The 14234-nt window shown below is 62.4% G+C and overlaps 1 long non-coding RNA gene and 1 pseudogene across 1 annotated transcript; one reads left to right on the top strand and one right to left on the bottom strand.

Moving 5' to 3' along the window:
* The window catches only part of LOC129523573 (protein Dok-7-like), a 30785-nt pseudogene that overhangs the window by 8877 nt on the left and 7674 nt on the right, over positions 1-14234 (top strand).
* On the bottom strand, positions 2858-13409 carry LOC134756760 (uncharacterized). The gene is made up of 3 exons (XR_010129862.1): positions 8360-13409; positions 3630-7934; positions 2858-3500 (listed from the first exon to the last, which is right to left on the bottom strand). It is a non-coding gene; the product is annotated as an uncharacterized lncRNA (long non-coding RNA).

Genomic DNA, 14234 nt, shown 5'->3' with positions numbered 1-14234 from the left:
CATGGTCTGAGGCTGCTTTCACGCAGCAAGGGTGGCGGTGCTGAGCAGTGGCCGCAGAGCCTGTGTGGCCCTGAAAGCTGCATGCTTGCCCTCTGGCCCCTTGCAGAGGAAGCTTGCTGACCGCTGGCCCCTGTGGTCACACAGACACCCTGGCTCTGCGGGCTGTGGCCATGTGGCCCGGGGAGGTGGGCACGGCTGGGGAGGGAAGCTGAGCACCATGTCTGCTCTGGACTCCATTGCAAAAATGAGTGTCTGCGTCAAATTCATTTGGGATTTTGGTTCTCACGTGGCTTTGCAGGGCCTGTGTGAAGTGAGCACCTGCTTTTCAGAGCTTCAGATGACATGTCATTCTGCAATCCTCTTCGGGGACATTCTCCCCCATCCCCTCCTGCATGCTCACAGGGATTTGGGGTGTTTGTATGAGGTCCCAAAACCTACACCCTCGCCGAAGCCGGGTATCCTGGAGCCCAGCTGCCGGGGCCTAGGTGGGAGGAGGCCTGGTTGTCAAGCCTGGAGCCATGGCGGGAGGGCCGGGAGTCTTCCTGCGCCATCCTCTCTGCTCTCTCAGGCAGACCTGCTGCCCCCGCCATTCACAGGAGTGTCCCCGGGCCAGGTGGTTCACCCAAGGCCACACAGGGACTGTGCTGTGCCAGGTTTCAGCTGCACCTGGTGGAGTGGATGGCACCAGCCGGTTGCTTGTGGTGACAGTGATGTTGGAAAATGGGAAGGTGGGGGTGGGGACGGGGACCCGAGTTGCCCTGGAGGGTCCGGGAGGCAGAACGCAGGCAGGTCCCCAGCAGCCGAGGAAGAGACTAGGGCCTGCTGAGCTGGGCAGTGGCCGGGTGGATGGGGATGGGACCCAAGGCCCATTGACCTCCCCTACTCCCTGGGGCTGAAGCTCAGCCACACCCTGAGAACTAAAGGAACCAGGAGGGGCGGTGGGTCTCGAGGCAGCAGGGAGTGGGCACAGGTGTGGCTGGCAGGGCGGCAGGATAGGAGCGGGCTGGCAGAACCAGGGCAGGAGGCCACAGCCACCGGGCAGGCCCCACGCTGGGCCCCCAAGCCCCTGACCACAGATCCTGCAGCCCTCAGTGTGGCCCAGGGCGCTCCAGGGCCTGGGACAGGGCAAATCCGCAGGTGAAGGTCCAGAACCGAGTCATGGGAGCCAGCGTCGGGGGCCGGGCACAGACATGAATATTCTGAGTTCATTTCTGCTCTTGCAGCCCGTGGGTCTTGCAAGGGGAGGGGATCGCCCCATTTTGTATGCCGGGAGTCGAAGCCTTGGCATGGCTGAGTGGCTGGCTTGAGGTCATGACCCCAGCCCGGGTCTCTGCACTGTCACGGCCTCCCCGGGGACGCCAAGGGTGCGGGCAGGCGGTGTTGGCTGGCGTCCCTGATGGCCGCGCTCCTTGCAGACTGCCTGCTGATGCTGGTCTACAAGGACAAGTCGGAGCATACCAAGGGCCTGTGGGAGCGCAGCAGCCTGACGCTAGAGGACATCTGCGGGCTGGAGCCCGGCCTGCCCTACGAGGGCCTGGCCCACACGCTGGCCATTGTCTGCCTGTCCCAGGCCATCATGCTGGGCTTTGACAGCCACGAGGCCATGTGTGCGTGGGATGCCCGGATCCGCTATGCGCTCGGTGAGGGTGAGTGACAGGGGCCGGGGCCGGGCGGGGGCTCCCTGTTCAGGTGTGCCGGGGCCCCTCACCAACATGGGCTGCGGAGGTGGGAGTGGCTCCAGGGAACCGTGCAGGAAGATGGGACATTCATGGGTGCCTTAGGGTGGACTGAGCTCCAGCCTGGGGGTGCCCACGAGGGTTTGGGAGGGGGAGTCTGCTGGGCTATGGTGTCTTTAGAGCTCCCTAGCCTGACTGTTAGTTACAACTGGAGCCTTTAACCCAAGCTGGTGGCCTTTGGAGGGACGTGGCTTCCCAAAGCCCTGCCCTTTGCTTCCTACACTGGACAGTGGAGCCCAGAGCCTGGGTAGGAAGGAGAGCCCCAGGCTGGGCGGTCCCACCCCAGCTTCCCCCCAAAACAGGATGGGAGGGAGGGAGGGAATAGAAGGAGGGGAGAGGGAGGGGAAGGGAGTGCTCCCCTGCGGAACCGGCCCAGGAAGAGGTGGAATGTCAGTCCCAGCCCTGCAGGGGCTTCGAATGGGTGCCTGGGGGCCTCTGGGGGCTGAGCTGCCCTGGGGCTGTGAGCAGAGGTGGGTGGTGATGGGGCCCTGGGCACTCAGCGGCAGAGCAAGCATAATCCTGCATCTCCTAAGAAACCAAAATCAGTGCCAAAACCCCATAATGAGCAAAACAGTAGAATGTCCACTGAGTTGAGTCCTGGTCCTACCCTGGCACCCACCCAATAATCCCAGCAGCCCCAGCTGCCCTCGCTTTAAAAACTTGCTATTTTAGGCTGGGCGCGGTGGCTCATACCTGTAATTCCAGTGCTTCGGGTGGCTGAGGTGGGTGGATCACCTGAGCCCAGGAGATAGAGACCAGACCACCCTGGGCAACGTGGCGAAACCTCGTCTCTACTAAAAATACAAAAATGATGGCCAGGTGCAGTGGCTCATGCCTGTAAACCTTGTGCTTTGGGAGGCCAAGGCGGGCAGATCACCTGAGGTCAGGAGTTCAAGACCAGCCTGGCCAACATAGTGAAACCCCGTCTCTACTAAAAATAGAAAAATTAGCCTGGTGTGGTGGTGGGCACATGTAATCCCAGCTACTCAGGAGGCTGAGACAAGAGAATCGCTTGAACATGGGAGGCAGAGGTTGCAATGAGCTGAGATCGCGTCATTGCACTCCAGCCTGGGCAACAGAGTAAGACTCCATCTCAAAAAAAAAAAAAAAGAGCTGGGAGGTGGAAGTTGCGGTGACCTGAGGTTGTGCCACTGCCCTCCAGCCTGGGCGACAGAGTGAGACCCTGTCTCAAAAAAACAAACACAAAAAAACTTGCTATTTTGATCAGCATGGACTCTGCATAACTTTACTTTTTAAAATACTGATTAAAATATCCTGGCCCTTGATGGCTGAGTTCTTTGGCCTTGGAGGTGAGTGTCCCGCTCCCCCAGTCTTGGCCCCAAGGCAGCAGCCCCTCCTGCTCCATTGAGTGGGGAAAGAGAAGCTGGGAGCTTAGTGGGCGGAGGTGCGGTTGGCTCTGCAGGAGGGCGCAGGGGAAGGAGACATTAGGAGGGAAGAACTGCATCTTTCCAGAAAGTTCTCCCGTTGGGGGTTCCCTCCAGCCTGGCTCAGCGGCATGGGTCTGCTTCCTTCATCCGCTGGCGCAGGGCCATGGCACAGAGGCTGCTGGGCACCGCCCAGGCAGTTTCATCTTGATAGAACGTGGCCTGACAAGGATGCGCCTGAGGCCACAGCTTGGAGCAGGTGGAGGAGGCAGAGAAGGGGGAGGTGGGATGGGAACAGGGGTCCCTTTGGCTCTGGGGGTTGGAGATGGAGCAGGTGGGGCCCCTGGTGGGGAGGCTGCTGTCTGCCTGGCGTGCTGACCTGGGAAGACAGGGGAGGCGGGGACAGCATTCAGGACCACTGTCGTCTCTGAGGCTTTCAGGGGCAGGGGCCTGGGCAGAGCCAGTGGACAGGACCATGGGGGTGCTCAGGGTTCGGGTGAATGGCCACCTGGATGGAGAGAGGGCCGGTGGTGCCCTGAGGTTCCCGTGGCCAGGCTGGGGCCTCGATGCAGACTCCAGACTCTCCACACCCGAACTGGAGGCTGGGGGTTCCCTGAGCCTCAGTTTCCCCTTCTGTGATGGAGCCACACAGCTGTGGAGAGAGAGCCTTCCTGGAGAGGAGGTGCTGGGGGTGGGAGCCCAGCCAGGGCACTCAGCTGCCCTGTCCTCCCTAGCACCTCCGTGGTGGAGGGGAGGGAGGTGGAGGTCCGAGGTCAGGCCCCTCTGAGACTTCCTTGCCCCTGAACAAAGATAGTTCCTGGGAGGATGGCAAGGAGAGAAGTGCAGCCACCAGTCCCCCTCGTGGCTGTGAGGAGTGCCATTTGCTCATCCTGCCGTCGCTGCCTCCCCGGCTGACACCTGGGCGGCTGCCCCCACCTGCCCCAGCCTGGCCCCTGCCCCTGCTGCCTCCTCCTGAGATGCCTTCTCACCCCACCTGTCCACAGTGGCCCCTGTTGCCTCCTCTCATGATGCCCTCTCGCCCCACCTGCCCATGATGCCCTCTCGCCCCACCTGGCCATGATGCCCTCTCACCCCACCTGCCCGTGATGCCCTTTCACCTCACCCGCCCGTGATGCCCTCTCACCCCGCCTGCCCATGATGCCCTCTCACCCCGCCTGCCCATGATGCCCTCTCACCCCGCCTGCCCATGATGCCCTCTCGCCCAGCCTGACCGTGATGCCCTCTCACCCCACCCGCCCATGATGTCCTCTCACACTGCCCACCCATGATGCCCTCTCGCCCCGCCTGCCCGCAGTGCATAGGTTCCATGTGACAGTGGCTCCAGGCACCAAGTTGGAGAGCGGCCCGGCTACCCTGCACCTCTGCAATGATGTCCTCGTCTTGGCCAGGGACATCCCCCTGGCTGTCACGGGGCAGTGGAAGCTGTCCGACCTCCAGCGCTACGGGGCCGTGCCAAGCGGATTCATCTTTGAAGGTGGGACCAGGTGTGGGTACTGTAAGTACGGATGTGTGGGGTCACTGGGCAGCAGCAGCACCCCCCACTTCCCCCGAGAACTGCTGGCTTCGGGCCGGCCGACCCCACTTGCAGGCTGGCCTGCTGGCATTTCCAGAATGCGCCGGCAGGTGGACGGAGTCTCCCCATGCTCGATGTCCGAGGTCCTCTGCCTGCAGGAACCTCAGGGTGGAGTGTCGAGGCTGGGCCTTGGCTACCTCTGCTCTTCCTCACTGGAGGGAGAGAGTTCAGGGATACGAGGCGGGGCCTGAGGCCACATAGCCTCAGAGCCGCTCATATCCAGATTTCATGGAAAGGAAAAAACAAAGAACAAACGCATTTAGCAGTGGGGAGTGTGAGCTCTTGCATAAGCACCGCAGAAACACATTCCTGGACCAAGAATTCCTGGTGGACATGCCAGCCACCCCACCTGTGGGCCGCCCAGAGCGGCCCTAATGTCCCCAGTGAGGTGGCCAGGCCGTGGGTGGGGATGGCCTGAGTCCTCTGGGCCTGTGAAGGCCTGAGAGCTGTCCTCAGCCAGGGGAGTGAGGGAAATGGGAGCAGGAAGGCACCCGGCCCTCCCCAGAGAGTCTGAGGTGCCCGCCGGGGCTGCTGCAGGAGCAGGTTGTTCCAGCAACCCCCTCCACTTTCTTCCATGTTGGGTGCAGATGCGCCAGGTTGCCCTGTGGACCTGCAGTCCCCGCGGAGGGTGTGACGCCTCCTCTCTTCTCTCTGGAGGGGCAGCTGCTCATTGGCCGGGCTGAAGGCGGGCAGAGGGACCTCCTGTGGGCCTGGTTTGGGGCTGAGAGGACTGAGGGACTGCACTTGGCTCACACTGGTGGGGGCTCTGGTGGAGCCTGGATGTGTCTGGGTGGAGGAAACGCAGGCAAGGACACGGGCCACACTGGCCGCCTGGGACCTCATCCTGCAAAGGCCAGCTGGGGCACGGGCGCAAGCCCGTCTGGGTGCCATGTTCTGCCACCTTCTGCGCTGGGCGCTGGGAGCAAACCCAGTGGGCCTTGTGGCAGGAGCCAGCCCTGCTGGGGCCTTTGAGGAGACGACATCTAACCCTTGAAAGGGGAACAGGGCAGTGAGGCTTAGGCTCCACGGACTGGGGGCATACACAGCCAGCTGCAGGAGGCACGTGGGGCAGAGCTGGCCCGGAGTCTCGGCCCTTGGGGCTGGCAGGGGCCATAGCCAGAGTCCAAAGGGCCTTGGCCCCTCTGGGATTGGAGAGCCAGTATGGATGGGCAAGGCTGCGGCCTACGCCAGCTGTGAGCTGGTGCAGCGGGGTGGGGTGGGGGGTGGTTCCCGGGAGAGCTAGGACACCTGTCGGGGTCCCATCTGCCCCCAGGCCCTCCCTGCGGCAGGCCAGAGGTTCAGTACTGGGGCTTCGGGAGCCACTGGGGAGTGGGTTGGCGGTGGCTGGGCACAGTGGGTGGGCCCAGCGTCCCTGTCCTTTGTCGTGTGGGAAGCCAGAGCTGCAGGCTGTAGTTGTCCTGGCACGGGCAGCCTGTCCTGTCTGTTGTGTGCTAGGTTTGGGGGTGCCTGGAGGAGGGGGACCCATACCTTCCTTTCTGTCTGTGGAATTCCTTGGCACGGGCAGGCAGCCGGCCGGGGTGGCGCCGCGTGCTCACCCTCTAAGCCGGGGCACAGCAGGAGGACCCGTTTCCTTGGAGACCTGCTTATTTTGTCTGGGCCATAATGGAATGGGGACACTGGATGTTTTTCCTCTGAGGCCGTGGAGGTTCACATCCCTGCCGAGGTGTGGGTGGCCCCTTTTCCGCTGGTAAACAATCCCACACCTGGGGCTGTGCTTCTCCCCAGGGCGAGGCTACTGTGCCGTTTTCCTGGGCTGCTCAAAAGCCGGGGGCACTCTTGTGGGGCCGTCTGTGTCACTGCTGCCTCTCCGGGGCAAGCTGTTAGAGCAGCCCCACCTGCAAACCTGCAAACCAGGCTGGCCCCACAGAACCTGCAAATGGGGGCTGGCCCCACAGAACCCACAAGCCCGCAAACTGGGCTGGCCCCACAGAACCTGCAAACCTGCAAACCGGGCTGGCCCCACAGAACCCACAAGCCTGCAAACTGGGCTGGCCCCACAGAACCTGCAAACAGGGGCTGGCCCCACAGAACCTGCCTTTGCAGCTCAGTGCTGAATGTTCTCGTCCCCGGTGGTACCCTGGCCTGAGAGAGGAAGGGCTCTGGGAATTCGGTCACCGATGGCTGCACACCCCGTAGGGCAGGTGGGTTCTGGAGGCCAGGCTGGAAGGCTTGGCCGAGCCACCCATCCCTGTCCCCGGCAGGCCCTGCTGGGCTGTATCCTCCTGGAGACAGGCGTGGCCACCACCCTGGGTGGTTTAGGCTGGGTCTTAGACTCCGCCACGCGATGGTGTTCTCAACGCAGCACTGAGTGCAGGCCGTGTGGCTGGAGGGACGGGGCGTCTGCGGCATGTGTGGGCAGCCTGGGGCCTCTGGCGGGAGGGAGCCGGCAACTCGGGTGGTCCAGGGGCAGCGGCATCAGCTTCCTGGGGCTTCTGTAGCAGATGACCCCCAAGAGAGGGCCAAGTGTCCAGAACAGGTTCCTTCTGCAGCCTGGAGGCCAGAAGTCCCAAATCAAGGGGTCCTCAGGGTTGGCTTTTTCCAAAAGCTCTTGGGGAGGACCCATGGGAAGGTCCTTCCTGCCCCTTCCAGCCGCTAGTGGCCCTGGCGGCCTCGGCTCGTGGCTGTGCCACTCCAGTCCCTGCGCCTGCTGGCTCCTGCATGGGCCTCCTCTTCAGTCTTGCAGTCTGTGGACTTAGGGCCCACCTGGATGACCCAGGGTGACCCCATCCCGAGACCATCAATTCCATCTGCAGAGGCTCCTGTTCACAGGCCCTGGTATGTGAACACATTTTGTGGGCCACCATTTGACCAACAACCGGGGCCACTGGGATGGAGAAATATCCAGAATCTGAATCCCAATAAGTCTGTGGGTGTCGTCACATTCAGTCTGGAGGTCACAGCTGGGCTGGAGTCGTGGGAAGGCCCTGGAAGTTCTTGGGTGTAGGAAATTCACATTCCCTCCTTCCCCAGGGACAGGTCCTAGCCTGGCCCCCGATCCCCAGAATCGCCTCACTTGGCCCCACCACAGCCAGCTCTGCAGAGAGCAGAAAGGGTGACCCTGGCCCAAGGCGATGGCTGCGCCTCACTCATCCTGAGACGCTGGGCGTGGGTGTGCATCACGGGGGCCCTGGTGGGGTCGGGTGGAGACAGGCCTGGCTGGTCTTGGTGCCTGGGGAGCGGAGGTCTGTGGACAGCTGCCTGTTCAGAATGGGACAGGAGGTGGCTTGGTGACAGCAACCCCCGGGTCCCCAGTGTGGCCCAATTCCCCATCTCTGTTGGTCACGGGCCTGTAGTGTGGACTCCTGGAGCTTGGCTCGAGCGCACTTGGCACATGGCAGGCTATGGTCTGTGGACAGCTCAGGGCTGCGGGCTCCAGCCTCACACACGGGCAAGTGACTGGGCCCCGCCTTCGGGGACGGACTGTGCGTGGTGGAGAGTGATGCAGAGAGGGCCACTCGCCCTGGGACAGGCTCAGCTTGCAGCACAGACAGTGGTGGGCCCCAGAGAGGGTGAGCCCACCCAGAGCCTAGGAAGGGAGGGCTTTGGAGGCGCAGGGGGACGTTTGAGCTGGGCCTTGAGGGTGAATGGAAACTTTTGGAGGTGCCCCCTTTTTCCCCCCTTACCTGCTCTCTCCAGCTGGGTCTAGTCCAAGGACCATATCTGCCTCTTCGCCCAGCCTCTGGGGGCCACCGGGAGCATTTGAAACTCATTTTGACTTTTAAAAATGATTAAGAATGTGGCCAGTCACAGTGGCTCATGCCTGTAATCCCAGCACTTTGGGAGGCGGAGGTGGGAGGATCACCTGAGGTCAGGAGTTCGAGACCAGCCTGGTCAACATGGTGAAACCCTATCTCTACTAAAAATACAAAAATTAGGCAGGTGTGGTGGCAGGTGCCTGTAATCCCAGCTACTCCAGAGGCTGAGGTGGGAAAATCACTTGAACCTGGGAGTTGGAGGTTGCAGTGAGCTGAGATCCCGCCATTGCAGTCCAACCAAGGCAACAGAGCCAGGCTCTGTCTCAAAAAAAAAGAGTAAAGAATGAAAACCTGAACTAGGGAGGCTCTTGCTACATGAACGCGGCATCTGCCCAGCTCTGGAGAGCCCCCTGCCGGCCACCTTTGGCCACTGCAGCCTGCGGGGGCAGCCTGGACAGAGCTGGCTGGAACCCTGGCCTCTGTCAGGCAGCAGGGAGCGCCTTCAGCGGTTTCTCATTGCCGGGCGCTGGGCCTAGGGATCAGATGGTTCGGCCTCAGAGGCTGCGTGAGACTGAATGAGGCATTTTCAGTCCTCAGAGGGTGCGAGGGGAGCCAGGAGGGGCACAGACCCCAGGCTGGGGCACTGGGGGGAAGCTCTCTGGAGGGGTGAGCCTCAGGGGACTTCTGCAGGGTGAATAGGAGTTAGCTCAGCTGTCAGAGGGTAAGGGGTGGAGGGGGGTGAAAAGGGCACTTCAGACATCTTTGAGCACGAATGGGTGTCCCGAAGGGCTGTGTAGGAGCCCTGTTAGGTGGGGATAGGAGGCGTGAGGGTAGAGGAGGAGGAGGAGACAGGGCTGGGTTGTAGAGAGCTGGCTAATTGGACCAGTGTTTGCACCATTGTCTCGGAGCAGCAGGGAGCCATTGAAGGTGCTTGAGCAGGGGGAGTGTTTTATATGCTAATGTTGACCCCGGGGTGCAGATGAGCTTGGAGGAAGAGGCTGGCAGGGGCCAGAGAAGGTTCTGGTTGAGGTCCAGAAGATGGAGGGCGAGGCTGCCCCAGGCAGCAGCTGACTGGTTGGGGGATGGGAACCCTGTGGATTGCAGGAATGTTAACAAGGTGGTGATGGAAAAGGGAAGGAGGGCCGGCCCGGGAAGGGGGGCCTTCTAGAGTGGTGCCCCTGGACTGGGGCTGCTTCAGGAGGGCAGAGGAGGGGTGGGAGCCAACACCCACTGCCAGGCTCCAGGCCTTCCTCCGCCCGAGACCCACCAGGTGGGGCCACTCCCAAGTGTACAAGAAGCTGCCACCTTGGGGGATGGAGAGGGCTGAGGGTCATGTTATCAAGACTTCTCAGTCCTGCCCACGCCTATCTGGCATGAGCCATGCAGGACACCCTGGTCACCCCGATGTTTGTTCTCTGAGGAGCTGGGATTATGAGCACTTAAGATTCTGACATCAAGGGGCAGCCACGAGGGCACTCAAGATTATTCAAACGGAAACCGTCCTAGATCTAATTGGCTCATTGAATGTCTGCGTGGAAGCCACGAGGGCACTCAAGAATATTCAGATGGAAACCATCTTAGATCTAATTGGCTCATTAAATGTCTGCGTGGAGGAGCATTTTCTTTCTCAATCCGGTGAGTCCTGGAGTTAGTGCAACAGCTTTTTCACTGGAGACGTGTTTCTCAGGAAGCAGGTGCGTCTGTAACGTGGGTGAGGTTTGCCCGCCGCTCAGCAACCCCAGCCTCTGTCCAGAGTTGGCGCCGCCCTGAGCCCCGCAGGTCCTGGCCTTCTGCTTGTGTTGTGCTGACTCTGTCCTGCTTCTCTGCGTCTCCCATGCTCTTTCCTCTTACCCTCATGCCTCCTATCCCCCCCAACAGGGCTCCTACACAGCCCTTTGGGACACCCGTTTGTGCTCAAAGATGTCTGACGTGCCCTTTTCACCCCACTCCACCCCTTACGCTCTAACAGCTGAGCTAACTCCTATTTACCTTGCCACACCTAGCGGCTGGTGGCTGTTCCCTGGCTGGCAATTCTGTGGGCCAGGGATCTGGACGGGGCTCAGTGAGGACAGCTCATCTCTGCCCCATGAGGTGCTGCCTGGGGTCCCTCGGGCAGTGGCATTTGGCTATGGTGGGGCCCAAAGGCCCAGGAAAGCGCTGTGCCGGCTGTTGGCTGGGTTGCCTCAGTTTCCCTCCAGGAACCTCACCCTCCGATAGGACACCTTGGGCTTCTCAATAGGTTCCAAGAGGGCAGAAGCAGAAGCTGCCAGGCCTCTGATGGTCTTGGGGCAGGGCTGGGAGAGCATCCCTCGTGCCACTTTATGCCAGAGCCATCACTGGCTGGCTTTGATTCCGGGGAGGGAGTGGACCAGCCTCTGGAGAAGGAGCAGCCTCCGAGGGCAGGGATAGGGGAAACAGAGTGGCCGGCTTTGCTGCAGTCACACCTGTGTGGTACCGCAAAATGGGGCAGGCCCTGTTCTCCCCCCTTTCCCCAAACACACAGGCAAACAGGAAACATGCGCACCCTGTCTTGGGGAAGGGGCAGGGGGGCGGTCAGCAGCCTCTCACCTATGTCTTTCCACCCAAGGCTGAGCACTGGGGGTCTCCTGGTTATGGGCGCTTGGGTGGACACTGAGACCACAGACGGCTTGGGCTCCCTGCTGGCAAGGTGCTCAGCCTGGCGGCCGGGACAGCAGCAGGTGGGGCTCTGCCCCAGAGGAGGCATCCGTGAGCGCACCACAGAGGGGCTGTCGGGGTCAGGGGACTGAAGGGGGCCAGAGGCCAAGAAAAGCATCATGAAAGGTGTCGTTATGTGGCCTGAGTCTGGAAAGGTCCGGGGTGTTCTAGGTGGCCAGGGGTGTGGAGGGTGGGGGTGGCAGCCTCCTGAGTGGAGATGTAGGGGTGTGGAGGGTGGGGGTGGCAGCCTCCTGAGTGGAGATGTAGGGGTGTGGAGGGTGGGGACGGCAGCCTCCTGAGTGGAGATGGCAGGCAGACCTGGTGTGCAGAGGGAGCTTTGCGCATTCCCAAGACTGTGGGGGCTGGGTGGGAGCGGGGAGGCTGCGGGCAGGGGTGGAGCATGAACCCAGGGAGGCCCAGCGAGAGCCTAGTCGTGTGGTGTCCTGGGAGGCCATGGCCCAAGACCTTGGCAGACCAGCATTGGAGATGGGCATCTTCCTCCAGGGCCACTGATGTCAGCTCTGCTGGCATGGATGATGGGGGTGGCTGGCAAGGGTGTCGCGTGGGCACGTGGGAGCCCGAGGCTGGCGGTGGGCTGTGCTCCAGGCCTTGCCCGGTTGACCGTGTCTTCAGGGTGAGTGACGCTCTGCAGACGCCCCATGGAATGCGGGGCCGGCTCCACTCCTTCCGTAATGTGGTTTTTTATAGTCGGGGGACTCATTGTCCTGCGGCCACTGCCAGCTGTCTGTAAGCTCAGGATTAGAGAGCCTGGCCTTTCGTGAGAGCTGGGGCTGGGCCCGCTGAGCCCTTCACAGGGAGGGGTGGACCACGGGGACAGGGAGCGACTGCCTGGCACTGAGTGAGCCAGCCAGCAGACAGCATGACGGCCTTCTCCTTGCCTGCCCCCAGGGCCTGGTGCGGGCTCTCTTCTGCCCACCCTACCCAGCTTGGGGGCCCCACCCCATCACAGCCCTCATGAGCCTCTCGGGGCATCCTCCTGGATGGCATCGCAGCAGGCATTGGCCTCCCCTCCATGCCCCACCTCCACTTCTGATCAGGAGCACCCCTCACCCACAGCAGGACTGGAAGCTCTGTCGGGCCAGGAGGTGCTCAGGGGGCCAGGGGACTTGGACTTGAGTCCACCTCGTGGCTGTGTGATGGTGGACAGGTGGCGTGCCCTCTCTGGGCCTCAGTGTCCTTTTTGCTAAAGTAGGAATGGCGCTGTCCCGTGACCCGGTTTGGGGACACTATGTGGAAGGAAGCATCCACAGCACAAGGTGCCGCTCGCCCTCGTGTGCCCAGGGTGGCTGCCAAGGGGCCGGCAGCGTCGCCACGTGTCGGGGCTGGCCCAAGTTCCGTGTCCCTGGAATCTACAGCCTGTGTTCCGTGAAGGCAGAGAGTGACTGGGCAGCAGGCAGCGGGGGTTCTAATGCCGAGATTTCCCTTCCCCCCGACTCCTGCCCGCCCCGGCGCCTTCCCTCCTGCGTACCTTTCTTTGGGCAATGGGCAGAGGCCCCGGAGCAGGCGGGATTCCTGTGAGGTGACGCCAGCGGGAGTGTCCAGCCGGGTGCAGCCAGCCCAGTGGCCCATTCACGCGGCCGCCAGGGCTTCATTCACCCCTGGCCGGGAGGGCAGCGCCCCCGTGACTCGCAGCAGGGGCTTCTCCACGGGTGGCGGCCGCATCGCTCTGCCAGTGACACTGGGCTGGTCCCCGGGGGCCCTCCTGCTGCTGTGGGGGTGCAGGGGTGGATGTTGGCCCCAGGATGCTGCACATGGCCTCAGGGCGGCACCCACACACTGGCAGCTCCAGCTTCCCCTGAAAGATGACCGAGGAGGTGGGGAGGACGCGGTGCTGGCCAGCAGTGATGGCTGCGGCATGTGTGGGCAGGTGCCGTGCCACACCTTTTACAAACATCTGAACACAGCCCTCACGACAGCCCGGGGGAAGGAAGTGTGGTCACATGGCAGCCGTCCTGGGATGTGACCCCAGCTCCAGGTGGCACAGCTCCCTTCTCCTGTGGCCTTGGAGCCCTGAGAGGACCCTACTTGATGTCTCTGGGGTCTCCTGGCTGCTTCATTTGCCATCAAGACAGCTGTGGGGGCAGGGTTGCTGGGACCTTGGGGCAGAGGAGGGACTGATCAAGCGCCTGCTGGGTGGCAGAGCAGCCACATCCCCCCATCCCCCCAAGCCAGCCCAGAAGGCAGGTATGTGGGCGGGGGCACCCAACTGTCCAGGGCAGGGCACCCCCTCCCTCCTCCTCCCCATGCCCTGTCGGCTGCAGGACCTAGGATGGGCGGGGCAGCACTCACCCCAACGCCCAAGTTTGAAGGGTGCGGCGGGGTCCCTGGGGAGTCCAAAGGCTCTGGGGACCCAGCTTCACAGAGCCAGGCGGGGTGTCGGCTCTGGGCACCCGGATTCGCGGGGCCAGGCGGAATGTCGGCTCTGGGCACCTGGCTTCATGGGGCCAGGCAGGGTGTCGGCTCTGGGCATCTGACTTCGTGGGGCCAGGCGGGGTGCCGTTGTCAGCTCTTGGTGGAGTTTGCTCCGGTTTCCTGCGTTCCTCCTCTTCAGGGTCCCCAGCCTGCGCTCGGGCCAGGCTGACCTGTCTCTGTCCTTCCTCTGCAGGGGCTGGCGTCTTCTTCCTGTCCTCGGCTGAGGGGGAGTAGATCAGCTTCCTGTTCGACTGCATCGTCCGAGGCATCTCCCCCACCAAGGGCCCCTTTGGGCTGCGGCGGGTTCTACCAGGTGCGTGTGGGAGCCTGGCCGGCCGGGGAGGGTGCGCTCAGCGGGCTGTGCGACGTCCTGGGGCGGGGAGCGACAGTGATTTGTCAGCCCAGTTAGATGGCCACCCTCCCCAACCCCAGCTAAGGAACCAGAGCCTTTCCAGGCCAGGACTGCAGCCTGGGCTTCCGCAAGCCCTGCTGAGGGATTCAGAGCAGCGGGGGCTGGGCTCGTACCTGCAGGTGCTCTCCCTCGGGGGTCCGAGCTGTTGGAATGCTTGGGCCTAGAGCTTTCTGACTGGGACAGTCAGCCACAGCTGCCACTGTGCAGTAAGAGACCCTCTGACCCACCACCACCATCTTCCACGCCCAGGAGCAGGGAAGGCCTTGCCCGAGCTCGGTGGCC

The sequence above is a fragment of the Gorilla gorilla genome, chromosome 12, assembly GCF_029281585.2.
Source record: "Gorilla gorilla gorilla isolate KB3781 chromosome 12, NHGRI_mGorGor1-v2.1_pri, whole genome shotgun sequence".
NCBI classification, from domain to species: Eukaryota; Metazoa; Chordata; class Mammalia; order Primates; family Hominidae; genus Gorilla; species Gorilla gorilla.
The sequence above is the reverse complement of the archived record's forward strand: the minus strand, read 5'-3'. Positions and strand labels throughout refer to the sequence as shown.